At 38.9% G+C, this 13,462-nt stretch overlaps 1 protein-coding gene across 1 annotated transcript in view; it reads left to right on the top strand.

Annotated features, from left to right (window-relative positions):
• LOC126723207 (uncharacterized) overlaps nucleotides 1-13,462 on the top strand; it is a 66,858-nt gene that overhangs the window by 27,258 nt on the left and 26,138 nt on the right. The gene's annotated exons all lie outside the window — the stretch shown is intronic.

The raw sequence follows: 13,462 nt of genomic DNA, 5'->3' as shown, positions 1-13,462 counted from the left end.
GAGGAAAGAGAGTGGTAGGAAGACCCAGTTGATTCGCAGAGACGAGGAATGAGAATCAAGCAAAAAATTGATGCCAAAACCAATGGGTATGAAAATGTTTCCTCACATTTCTGACCAACCAAACAAAAAGTTAGCACCTCAGTCAATCATATGACATCCAAAAAGTAAAATTAGAATTCGAAATTTTCTGAGCAACCAAACAAAGACAATAAGAGAGAGAGAGAGAGAGAGAGATACCATGGAGGAGGTCGTAAACGCAATTGGCGATTTGGAGGAAGGTAGGGGCAGAAATGACGATGAGGAGAGGCAAAGACAGGAGAGAGTGACGGTGAGGAGAGGCGGAGACCAGAGAGCTCTGAGAGAGAGAGAGTGACGGTGAGGACTGAGGAGAGGTAGAGAGAGTGTGAGACTGAGTGACGGTGAGAGAGGTTTAGGTTTTTTTTTTTTTTTGGGGTCGGGTTTGGATAATATCCGTACCCTACCCGAAAAATTCGGGTAATATCCATACCCTACCCAGTTAAGCTCCACCCATTAAAAACTGGGTATTACCCGAAACATTTGGATCGGATAGGGTTGGATATCCATTACCCAATGGGTATGGCCATCCCTACCCATGAGAGTAAAAATACCTTCTGTCCACCCAAAAGTATGCCACACACCATGACATACAGAGATATAGATTCCGTTAATTTGCCCTAGGCTAATAGATGTTATTTCCATCCTCAGATGATCCATAATAAGCAAACTAGGAATAGGTTAGGATCAATGGCAGAGATGTTCCATAAAACTAAAGCAGAACATCAATGTCTAGGATTTTTTTTTTTAAAATCACTGTTTCCTTTAATTTCCCACCTGTAGAAAAAGTATGGGTTACAGCATAAGGGCAAGAGTGCAAGCAGAAATTTCATAGAAAATTATTGATTGCAAATTTATCCTTAATGTTAATCTTTGCAATCAAGAGAAAAACAAAATGAAAATATAGAGCAAATCTATTAGAGTGAGTGTGTGTGTTGAGTTGGGGGAGAGAGAGAGAGCCTGTTCATGTCACTTTAAAATGTTTCTATGTTGCTGTTGGCAGCCAAATTTTACAAGGCTTGCTATTGATTGTTTTGAGTATTCATTTTTTAAATAAGAAACTATTTTTCTACTTTCCATGTTTATTTTTTAAAACATCACACATTATGTTATTTATTTTACACTATATTTTATTAAAATATAATTTTTAAAATTTTTTTTAGGGATAATTACACATTACCCACCTGTGGTTTACCTCTAATTCTAAGTGCCTACCCGTGGTTTGAATTTTGACACTTTGCCCACCTGTGATTCTCACCGTTATTGTGCCGTAACCCACCTCTCTACTTTCCGTTACTCTAACACAGAAAATGTAAAAACAAAACCCCAAACGGATCAAAACACTCCTCACATGAAGAACATACACAAACACATGAAGAACATACACAAACATGGATTGAAAAAAGCAAAGATCAATTTCAATGAAAAAAGTAAAGATCAATTTGGCATCTGAAACTTTTTTCTCTTTACATATGTTTAGTATGAAGCAGTAAGTTTTTCAAAAACCTATATCGCTCTCACTCAAATCTTGAATATGAAGAACATACCAAAAATCTGAAAAATTATAGGAAGTTGAACCCAAAATAAAACATCTAAATCATCAATAATAAAAAATCGAAACCCACTGCCCACTGCCCCTGCCACCAGCCACCACAACCCACTGCCATAGCCACCACCGCCCACAACCTCAACCCCAACCACCAAAACTACAAACAAGTCACAAACCCAAAATCAAACCACAAACAAATCACAAACCCAAAATCAAATCACAAACAAGTCACAAACTCTAACCCATAACTGCTGAACCACCAAAACTGCAAATAAGTCACAAACCCAGGCAGTGAAACCGAGTGGTGGCATCGGGATTTGGCGTCTCTGTCGGGTTTTGATTCGGATTCTAGGTGTTTTGGGTGGACCGATCAGACCCACGCCGAACTCCAAGCAATTGACCCACGCCGCTCCCAAGAACTCGAAGAAGGGTGCGGTTTCGTCGCCGCTGAATCCGGTACTTTCGTGTAAAACCTCATCGTCTTTGGCGCCCTAGGTGTCGAAACGAGAAGCTTTGATAGAGAGAAGCAAGAAGCTGAGCCGGTCGGAGTTGGGACCAGTGGGGAAGAAGAGAAGGAGGGAGTTGGAAAGAGGGAGGCGAAGGAAGGAGAGCTGCCGTCTGCATAATGCTAAATCCGTATCTCAAAGAGGGTTTTTTTAGCTAATGGCTTTGATCGATCCACGTTCAAGTGAGTGGAGACTTTTGCTAAGTTCTGGGAATTTTTTTTTTTTTTTTTTTTTTTTTTTTGAGAATGAGTAAGTTCTGGGAATTGATTACAACTTTTGGCTAGTTTAGGTAATTAAAAGAAAATATGCCGCCACTTCGATCAATTTATTATTTAAATAAATAAATATAAAAGTAGGGCTGTTAAACTTTTGTTAACAGTAGCTTTGTGTATGTTCTTCATGTGTTTGTGTATGTTCTTCATGTGAGGAGTGTTTTGATCCGTTTGGGGTTTTGTTTTTACATTTTCTGTGTTAGAGTAACGGAAAGTAGAGAGGTGGGTTACGGCACAATAACGGTGAGAATCACAGGTGGGCAAAGTGTCAAAATTCAAACCACGGGTAGGCACTTAGAATTAGAGATAAACCACAGGTGGGTAATGTGTAATTATCCCTTTTTTTATTGTTTATCTTTTTTCACATACAAGTACAACAACCACCATCTTTTCTTTTTCTTCATCCTTGTGATATGTAAAAAGACAAATAAAAGACTAAATGCAAAATAAATAGTGTCAGTATAAATTTACATAATTACTGTAACAAACTTATAAATTTACACAATTATATATTCACTTATATGGGTCATTTTTAGAGAAAAATATATAAATTTTACATATTCTTCTATCATACATAGGACTGTCCATCAGACCCAGAGACCCGCTCAACCCGGCCAACCCGCCCATGTCCAACTTGCTACCACCCGATCTGACGACTCCGACGGTCGGACGCGAGTTCCGACGAAGCTAACCCAACCCCACGCGGGTCGGTTGTCGGTTTTTGGTTTCCAAACCTGTGACACCCGACCCGAACCAAATCCTTTATCTTTCCAGCAAAGTATTACAATTTCCCGACCAGATCCAGCAAGATCTCGCCTTTATCTGACGAAATCTAGGCCAGATCTCGACGGATCTAGCCAGATTTTGACTAGATCTCGCCAGATCTGGCTAGATTTCGTCCAGATCTCAACGGATCCAGCCAGATTTCGTCCCCGGTGATAAACCCGATACCGACCCGACGAGACCCGAACCGAAAAATTCGACCACCTTTTCGGGTCAATTTCAGGCCACATTTTCCTCCACCTGAATAATTCGGGTCGATTCCGAGTTGGGCACAAACCCGACCCGGCTCGACCCGTGGACACCCCTAATCATACACTAAAAAAATATGAGTGCTCTAATTTTTCTTTTTTATATTTAGATACTATCAAAATTGTGGTACTAGAAGGTTTCACATTAATTTTCATGATTTTAGTTTAAAAAAACTTCCCACTTTTTTTTATATTGATACTATCGAAATTGTGGTACTAGAAGGTTTCACATTAATTTTCATGATTTTTGTTTAAAAAACTTCCCATAGTGCCCATATTGGGTTCTCTAACTACCAGCTATATGCAGGATTATGGTTTTTTTTTTTTTTTTTTGGAAACATTTTGGCAATTTTATGTTTTGCTTTATTTGAACTTACTCATTTTGATGTTGTCATATGGGATTTAAAATGGGTGGTCTTTGATGTAAAGTATTCTTTTAGTGAGGAACAATACTCTTTTAGGGAGAAATTAATATCTTAAAAATCCAATTATTGTATTGATTTTTATGTGAGTTGTTATTGTTAGGCTAAATTACAAATTGCACTCTATTATTTTGTAAAATTTAATTTAGTCCTCTAATTTCAATTTCATTCAATTCAATCCTCTAACTTTCAACTTTGTTCAATTCAGTATCAATATTCCTATTAGGCTCCGTAAGGATTTGGTCATTAAAGACCCTCAAAATGACATAGTATCAAACAAAGTTGAAAATTAACTGCGTGATAGGTGTATTAATCTTACGAGGAGTGTTAGTTGGTAAGATAAGAACACTAACTCTATTAGGTAGGGGTGGCAAATAGGTGGGTTTGAGGTGGACATAACGGGGTTGGGTATATAAAACTTATTTACCCATTTAACTAATTGTTTCTAACTCAAATCCAACCCAACCCAATTATTATGGATAAACCCCAACCCACCCAATTACCCAATTATTAAAATTACCAAAATTTTGATAATTCGGACTTCCCAATCTCACTTCTGACTTCTCAGACTCAAAAAGTTCAATTTCTCTTTGTTCTCACACTTAGTCAATTTAGAGATTTTATTGAAAAATAACTATAAAATTCAAACTATATTATTATTTAGACAATGTTTGAAACAAATTTCATTTCTAACAAATCAAGTCCAAAGGACTCGATTTTACTTTGAGAAAATCGAGTGTGAGACACTCGATTTCCAAGTGCAAATTCACTGGGCAAAATTGAGTGTAAAAAACTTGAATTGTTAGAAACCAAATATGTTTCAAACCTTGCTTAACTAATAATAAAGTTTAGGTTTTACCACCGCACACCTTTGGTGCGATGGTCACTCTACAAGTATAAGTGCTTGTGGGGTGTGGGGGGCAAGGGCCGGAGTTCAAGTCTCCAAGAGGGAGTTTCATACATATATACACTTAAATTAGGTTAGAGTAAAATTCTATCTTGTATCAAAAAATAATAAAGTTTGGGTTTTATAGATATTTTTTAATAAAATCCGTCAATTTAGCACCAAATTTAGAAACAAAAATAAATAATGAAAATAAATAAATAAAAATGGAAAGTACAATGTACCAGACAAATTGGTTTCCGGTTTCTCAGGCTTCTTCTCGTCCCAAAACACCACGTCCTTGCCTCCGATCATCGACAGCATCACCAGCGTCAGAAAAAGGAAATTATCGGTGACCGGACAAGGAGATGACATCATCGAGCTCGAAGCTCCACACTTAGTCTCGAACTGCCGGCTGTAGCTGTCGCACCGCTCGCTCTGCTCCTCGTTGGAGCCGGAGGCTTCCTCCGACAAAAGGCTGGCCATTGATCTAGAAAAGATCGAACGGTCACCAATGATCTCTCTCAAGTCTTAACCAGTTCAGTTGCACATTCGTTATTGTGAAATGCAGCGCAAGTGATTACAGTGGAAAAAGAAAGAAAAGAAAAAAGAAAAAGAGTTCGCTTGCATGGTTTCTGAATTCTGATATAGTAAGAGTTTGTAGTAGTGGTGATTTCCATGAGCTGCTGAAGCTGTTGGTTTCCAACTAAAACGTGATTGGAGGCCGAGAAAATGAGAAAAAAATGAAAACCTCTTGAAACCTAAAAGAGGGCTAGGGTTTTTTTTTTTTTTTTTTTTGGTGGGAAGGGATGGGTCGAATCTAGGTATATTGTTTTTGGGTTAAATGGAGTTTAATAAGTTTTTAGTTAAAATCTAATAATTACTGGGTCTAATTGAGTTGATGTCCATTTAACCCAACTAATAATTGGATGGGTTTGAGTTTAATTAGAGTGAGTAGGTCCGGGTGGGTAAATGAATTTGGGCTTACTTTGTCACACCTAGGAAAATTAATTCAATATTGAAAAGAAAAGAAGCAGGCAAGTATCAACCCCTATAAATAGAATGGTGGTGTAGCTTTGTTTAATATGTGAGAGCTCGAAGACCTTTGTCTAGTGGGAGAATTAAGGACTTCAGTTTTCTCTAGTGTTAGTGTGTGGATATTTCTAGGTGTGTTTGTGAGTATAATTGAAAATAGTTGATTTTGTTTAGCGTTGGTTGTCATAGAATTTGTCAAACCAGGTTGACTTTCATACGTTCTTGTGCTTGCCATTTTATGTTTTGCAGTTTGGCTATGCCTTGTCCATAGTTCATTTGGCTCATTTTGATGGTACAAACATTTTAAAATGTCATTTCTTCTTTCCTAGCATAGTTGCATGTTTGCCCAATATATTTTTTAAACACTAGTTAAAGAAAACAAGCTGACTCAAGAATTACATAAAAATAGAAAGATTGACCAGAATAATAGCCAGCTTGGTGCTACTAAAAAGCTGAATACTGAAGTATGTAAAAACATAATTTCTACTGCAAGGGAAAAAAGAATGGGAACCAACAAAGGCCTAATTATCCTTCATTTCTGCCTAGCTCGAGCTATCAATTTACTCGCAGAAGCATCATTTAGGAGCTACTATACAGTCAAGAATCTATTATACACTTATGGAATGTACTGAAAGACGCTGAGAACTGTGCATCCACTAACTTATTCAACTCATAATTCATAGTGAGATTAAAAAAAGAAAAAAAAAAAAAAAAAAAGACTTCATGAGAAAGGAACCATGAATCTTTCCATAGATAGCAGTCCGTTGTAAAACCCGGGAAACCCCAGTAAGCAAAATTATTCTACAACAGCAGGAAGCATCAGAATATAAACTTTTCTTGTATAATAAAATTCTATAAAACCTTTTATAGATAGACCTGCTCCACCATTACAAAGGGTTCTTAGGACAATTATGTCAAAGCTATGACCAACTAATAAAAGCTTTACAGGTATCCAGACGGTACAAAACAAAACCATAAAACAATACATAACATCCTAAGTCCCATATAAGACGATTCTTAACAGGAACCTCCATCCTACAAAAACTAATGGAGTACATTGGGTTGCAATTGATATTACAACCCTTCACGCTATATAGCACATAATTCTACTTAATTACCAAGAAATCATGCCATAGAGTAAGATTTCTCCAAAGAAAAAGTGAAATATTTTGCAACCAAGTGACTTACTACCATACTACTTTCCACCAGTCAGACTAATGAAGGAAAACATATTTATCTCATCAACAATGAGAGCATACTGTTTATGATGGCAAAGATTAGATCTTCATTCCGCACTCCAAGAGAGTCAAGAACATGCTCACAATGAATTCTCTTGGCTACACAATCTTCAACAACCTCCATTAGTTCCTTGCTATTTCCAAGGTGCACAACATAAGTTTCAGGCATTTTAATCCTTTAAAGCATTGGCAGGGACATCTATAAGAAAAGCTCACTTGCAGTAAGCATATGAAAGTGTATTCTATCTATAGAAAAGCTCCAATTCTATCTATATTGGTTGTATAGCCATAAGTTTCTGCAATTGATATAACATTCTGTAAGGCTATATAGCATAATTCTGTACAGAACCACCTAATTTCCTTGGCCTATGAGCTCCAAACGTCAAATTGATATTGGATATAGTCCCATACAAAGATCTAACTCTTAATGTCATGGCCAGAGGAACTGCTACCCACTTCTATGCTATGCCCCAAAAGGACTAATTCAAGTTACAATTAGAGTTCCTCATAGCTCATATCAACCTAGTACGTGACCAGCGTGGAACTTAAACACACGCCCACAAAGCACAAACTCATCTAATACAACATCCAAGCCCATTTTCTGGTCTCACACTCAATATTCAAATGCACACACTTGAGCTCAACTAAGACAGACTTTTTTACCAATGCACCAAACAAAACAAAGGCCCCTATTAACACCTCTTCTATGATCAAACAAATATATTTTCATCTCAAAATAAAAGAGTAAAGCTAATGCTAGATTATCCACACAACTTACAATGTTGTATTCAACACCAATGGTTATAAATTTAAAGATGTACCAACAGTATCTGTAAGAAGAAACTCCTTCCCATTCTTCATCTGGACACACAGACAAAATGTCTCATGTTACCATCAGCAACAGAAAGTGTTAAAATTGCAGGGCATACTGCAGGGCATAATGCAGGGCAGAGTAGCATGAGACAAGATACAAGTATGATGGCTAGTGCAGTTGTTGCTGAGGTGAAGAGCATTAACCAAGCCACGGGGGTCGTAAGGAGTGCAGCACTAGCTGATAGGCAGTGCAGGGACCAAGCCACACAGGATGCATCAATGTCTGACCAGAGTGGCACTGAAGTCTGGGAAGCAATTGAAGCAGTCCCACATCACGAGTTCTTCATTCAAGAGCGCTGAGGATTTGATTCCCGTGATTCTAGGAAGTAGTTAGTCGCAATTGACACGTGTATGATTCTAGAAGATTAGCTAACTGATTTTGGCGCCACATTTGATAGTTAGTTATGCTCACTGTGTATATAAACAGAGCACTGTGTATTTTGTTCATTAACTTCGTGTATTCCATTTTGATCAATGAAATTCTCTCTATTCTATTTAGATTTCTCTCAGATTTTTTCATGGTATCAGAGCAGCTAGCACAGTTTACACTGATTTCCTAGCTTTTAGTTTGGTTCCAGAAGATTTTCTTTCGTTCCAAACAGAAATTTTCCTCAAGAAAATTTCCTCGTTTTTCTTTTGCTGAGAAATCGTTCGAGAATTTCTTTCTGTTTCTTCTTTTCATTGAAGTTTCTTTTGTTATTCAAGCTTTGAAGATCATTCATGGCTTCTGTTGAAGGAAATGATCACTCTGATTCAACACAACCTCAATCCATGCGACCAATTTCAAGTTCTAATACACAGACCAATTCATCCAATCCTTTTCTGCTGAGTGCAAGTGAGAATCCAGGAAATATCTTGGTCACACAGCCATTGTTAGGAATGAGGAACTATCAATCTTGGTCTAGGGCTATGGTTCTAGCACTCACTGCCAAGAAGAAGATAGGCTTTGTAAATGGAAAGATTGAGAAACCTGAAGATGATTCTCCATTGTATGAAGATTGGGAAAGCTGTAACACAATGGTGCTTTCTTGGTTGATCAATTCAATGCATTTTGATGTGTCAAGTGGTATTATGTATTGTGAGACTGCGAGGGAGATGTGGCTTGAGTTGCAACGTGTGTTTTCTCAAGGAAATGGACCAAAGATTTATAACCTTCAACAAGAAATTTCACAGATAACTCAGAGTCAATTGTCAGTGACTGAGTATTACTCTAAGTTCAAGAAACTTTGGGATCAACTACTTCATTATGAACCCTTGCCAGCATGTACTTGTGGTGCGATGAAGACACTCAGCATTGCTCATGAGAAATCCTATGTGATGAGGTTTCTAATGGGGCTCAATGAGAATTTTGAGACTGTGAGGAGTCACATTCTCATGCTTGAGCCATTTCCACCAATGAGCAAGGTATACTCCTTGATTCTTCAAGAGGAGGCACATAAAGGAATTGGTCATGGTAATGGTGCTGCATACATTCCTAAACCTGATTCGGTGGCCATGTATGTTAATGCCAAAGGGAATTCTGGTAACAAGGCTAGACCTAAGAAGGAAAGACCCTTGTGCACCCACTGTAACATGCTTGGACACACTGTGGACAAATGTTACAAACTCCATGGCTATCCACCAGGTTATAAGCAAAAGGGGAAGTTCAATGTTAATCAGGTTTCCTTTCCACAAGGAACTGATGCTGAGAATACATCTGCTCAATGTCCTATTACTAAGGCACAGTGTGAGCAGCTCCTTGCTCTTTTCAAACCAGGCTTTGATCAAGGTCAAAAACATCATGCTGCATCTGTCAGTACAAGTGGAAGTGTCTCTGGTTTGACTACTGAAGCTCATGGTGTGGCTGCTGCAACTGGTGTGCCTCTCTCATCAGCCCTTAACAATTCCAACTTCATTGACACTATGTCAGGTACTGCCTCCAGCCTTTCTTTCAAACCTACTTTGAAGCACTCTATATTCTCTGCTAAAATAGTTGATAAAGAGTCTTTCCATTCCACTGATTGGGTCATAGACACAGGTGCCACTGACCATATGGTACATTCAGTCACTTGCTTTACTTCTATCACCACTGTCCTAAATACTCATGTTAATTTGCCAAATGGTGAGATAGCTCTAGTCACACACATTGGCACTGTGAGGATCTCAGACAAATTTACTCTTTACAATGTGTTATGTGTTCCATCATTCAGTTTTAACCTCATTTCTGTCAGTCAGTTGGCCAAATCTATTTCTTGTTGTCTTATCTTCTTTGGGACATTGTGCTTTATCCAGGACCTTGCTCATTGGAGCACACTTGGTCTGGGTAAGGAATGCAATGGGCTCTACCTGCTGGAAAGGAGCAACTCCACTTCACTATCTGCTTCCATTTCTGCTGCTTCCATTTCTGCTGCAATACCTTCTGTTTTTAACACCCATGTATGGCATTCTAGATTAGGACATCTGTCTAATGCCAAATTAGTTTCAATTAGGAATAATGGTGAACCACTTTGTACTTCAGTGGAAAATCTTACTTGTGAAATCTGCCCCCTTGCAAAACAAAAACGTTTACCCTTCAATAAAAGTTCTCAAATTTCTGCTTCCTGTTTTGATTTGATACATTGTGACTTATGGGGTCCCTTTTCAGTGTCTACCATTGATAGTTGCAAATATTTCTTGACTATTGTGGATGATTGCTCAAGGTGTACTTGGGTTTATCTCTTAAAACATAAGTCTCAAACCCAATCTGTTTTAGAAGGTTTTTGTACCATGGTAGAAACTCAATTTTCTAAAAAGATCAAGACCATTAGGACTGACAATGGTACAGAATTTTTCATGAGGGATTTCTTTGCTAAGCAAGGCATTTGTCATCAATTGAGCTGTGTTGAAACCCCTCAACAAAATGGTGTTGTTGAGAGGAAACATCAACACATCCTAAATGTAGCTAGAGCTCTCATGTTTCAATCACACCTGCCTTTACACCTTTGGGGACATGCTATCCTTGCAGCCGTTTACTTGATAAACAGAACTCCATCTTCAGTCTTATCCAATCAAACTCCTTTTGAAACTTTGTTTGGTTCTCCACCATCCTATTCACATTTGAGAGTCTTTGGCTGCTTGTGTTTTGCTTCTACCCTTTCTAATCATAGAACAAAGTTTGCTCCTAGAGCAAAGAAATGTGTCTTCTTAGGGTATCCTTTTGGGGTAAAAGGTTATAAGGTTCTTGACTTGGCCACTCAAAGTGTGTTTCTCTCTAGGGATGTTGTTTTTCATGAACATTCCTTTCCTTTTGCATCTGTTTCTGTTAATGTTTCAGATTCCATTCCTTCTTGTGATGATGTTGTTGCTCCCTCTTCTTCAGCAGGTAATGATTCCTTTGTCACTCCCATTAGTGTTCCTGATTTTGTTCCAAATGATATTGATAATGCCTTATTCCCTTCTTCTGTTTCTACTGATCCTGTTATACACAATGACATTACTTCTTCCATAATGTCTACTGATGTTTCACCTAGTTCTAGTCAGGTTCCTTTTCCAGCTGCACCTTCTTCTCCACCAGGTGTACCAGCCTCTCCAGTGCCTATCAGGAAATCAACTAGAGACACTAGACCTCCTGCATACTTGCAGGATTATGCTTGTACTGCATTTGCTCCTGGTGCTGCTTATGATCTGGCTGAGTGCATCACTTACTCTCACTTGGAACCTGGTTACCAAACTTACCTCATGACAGTTGGTTCTAGTCCTCAAGAACCTCAAAGCTTCTCTCAGGCAGTTCAAGATCCTCTTTGGAGAGCTGCCATGGACAAGGAAGTTCAAGCTCTTGAGAACAATCACACTTGGGATGTGACTACTTTACCTCCTGGTAAACTTCCCATTGGCTGCAAATGGGTTTATAAAGTCAAGCTCAATCCTGATGGAAGTGTTGAAAGGTATAAAGCAAGATTGGTAGCTAAAGGTTATACCCAAAGAGAAGGCCTTGATTTTCTAGAGACTTTCTCTCCAGTTGCCAAGACTGTTTCAGTAAGGGTCTTGATTGCTTTGGCTGCTGCTAAGTCTTGGCCTTTACATCAATTAGACATTAATAATGCCTTTCTTCATGGGGATTTGGATGAGGAGGTTTACATGGCCTTGCCTCCTGGTTTTCACAGTAAGGGGGAGTGTTCAGTTTCTTCTTCTTCTTCAGTTCCTAAGGCAGCATCTGCTCCTAAAGTGTGTAAGCTGGTGAAATCCCTTTATGGCTTGAGACAAGCTTCTCGGCAATGGTACACAAAGTTGTCAGCAACAATTACACAGCTTGGTTTTGTCCAGTCCCAAGCAGACCATTCCCTGTTTGTCCATAGCAAAGGATCTTTGTTCACTGCAATACTAGTCTATGTAGATGATATGATCATTACAGGTAATGATCTTGATTGTGTTACTTCTCTGAAGTCAGTCCTAGATCAGAAGTTTGGGATCAAGGACTTAGGATCACTCAAGTTTTTCTTAGGCTTGGAAATTGCAAGGAACAAGACTGGCATCAGCTTAACACAAAGGAAATATGCTCTTGAAGTTCTTGAAGAAACTGGAATGACAGGTTGCAAACCAACTCAAACACCAATGGAGCAGCAATTGAAGTTATCCAAAGGTGGTGGGGACCTGATTTCTAATCCTGGCCAGTATAGGAGGCTTATTGGGAAGCTAATGTACCTAACTTTGAGCAGACCAGATATCACATATGCAGTACATAGGCTTAGTTAGTTCTTGGCACAACCTAGAGTACCACATATGAAGGCTGCTACCAGAATACTTCAATACATTAAAGGCACACCTGGACAAGGTGTTTTCTTCCCCTCAGATTCTGATTTGCATTTAAAAGCATACTGTGATGCAGATTGGGCTGGATGCCCTGACACAAGGAAGTCCTTGACAGGCTATTGTGTGTTTTTGGGTGATGCCTTGGTGTCTTGGAGATCTAAGAAACAAAGTATAGTGTCTAGATCAAGTGCTGAAGCAGAATACAGGGCAATGGCCACAACCACATGTGAGCTGACTTGGATATTACATTTATTAGAGGATTTGCATGTTAAACATGATAGACCTGTTTTGTTGTACTGTGATAACCAGGCAGCACTTCACATAGCAGCAAACCCAGTGTTTCATGAAAGGTCCAAGCACATAGAAGCTGATTGCCATGTTGTGCGAAATAGGATTCTTGATGGTACTCTTAAGACCTTCTATGTCTCAACCAAAAATCAGTTGGCGGATGTTTTTACAAAAGCCTTAGGAGTTGAAAACTATTTGAGATTGATCACTAGATTGGGTGTAATCAATATCTTTGCTCATGTAGTGGAGTATCCTTCCCCACCTAAGTCAAGTCAGAAGGCAAGAGCTGTGCTCTTGAGGGGGAGTGTTAAAATTGCAGGGCATACTGCAGGGCATAATGCAGGGCAGAGTAGCATGAGACAAGATACAAGTATGATGGCTAGTGCAGTTGTTGCTGAGGTGAAGAGCATTAACCAAGCCACGGGGGTCGTAAGGAGTGCAGCACTAGCTGATAGGCAGTGTAGGGACCAAGCCACACAGGATGCATCAATGTCTGACCAGAGTGGCACTGAAGTCTGGGAAG

Source organism: Quercus robur, chromosome 4 (genome assembly GCF_932294415.1).
Source record: "Quercus robur chromosome 4, dhQueRobu3.1, whole genome shotgun sequence".
In the NCBI taxonomy this organism is placed as follows: domain Eukaryota; kingdom Viridiplantae; phylum Streptophyta; class Magnoliopsida; order Fagales; family Fagaceae; genus Quercus; species Quercus robur.
The sequence above is the reverse complement of the archived record's forward strand: the minus strand, read 5'-3'. Positions and strand labels throughout refer to the sequence as shown.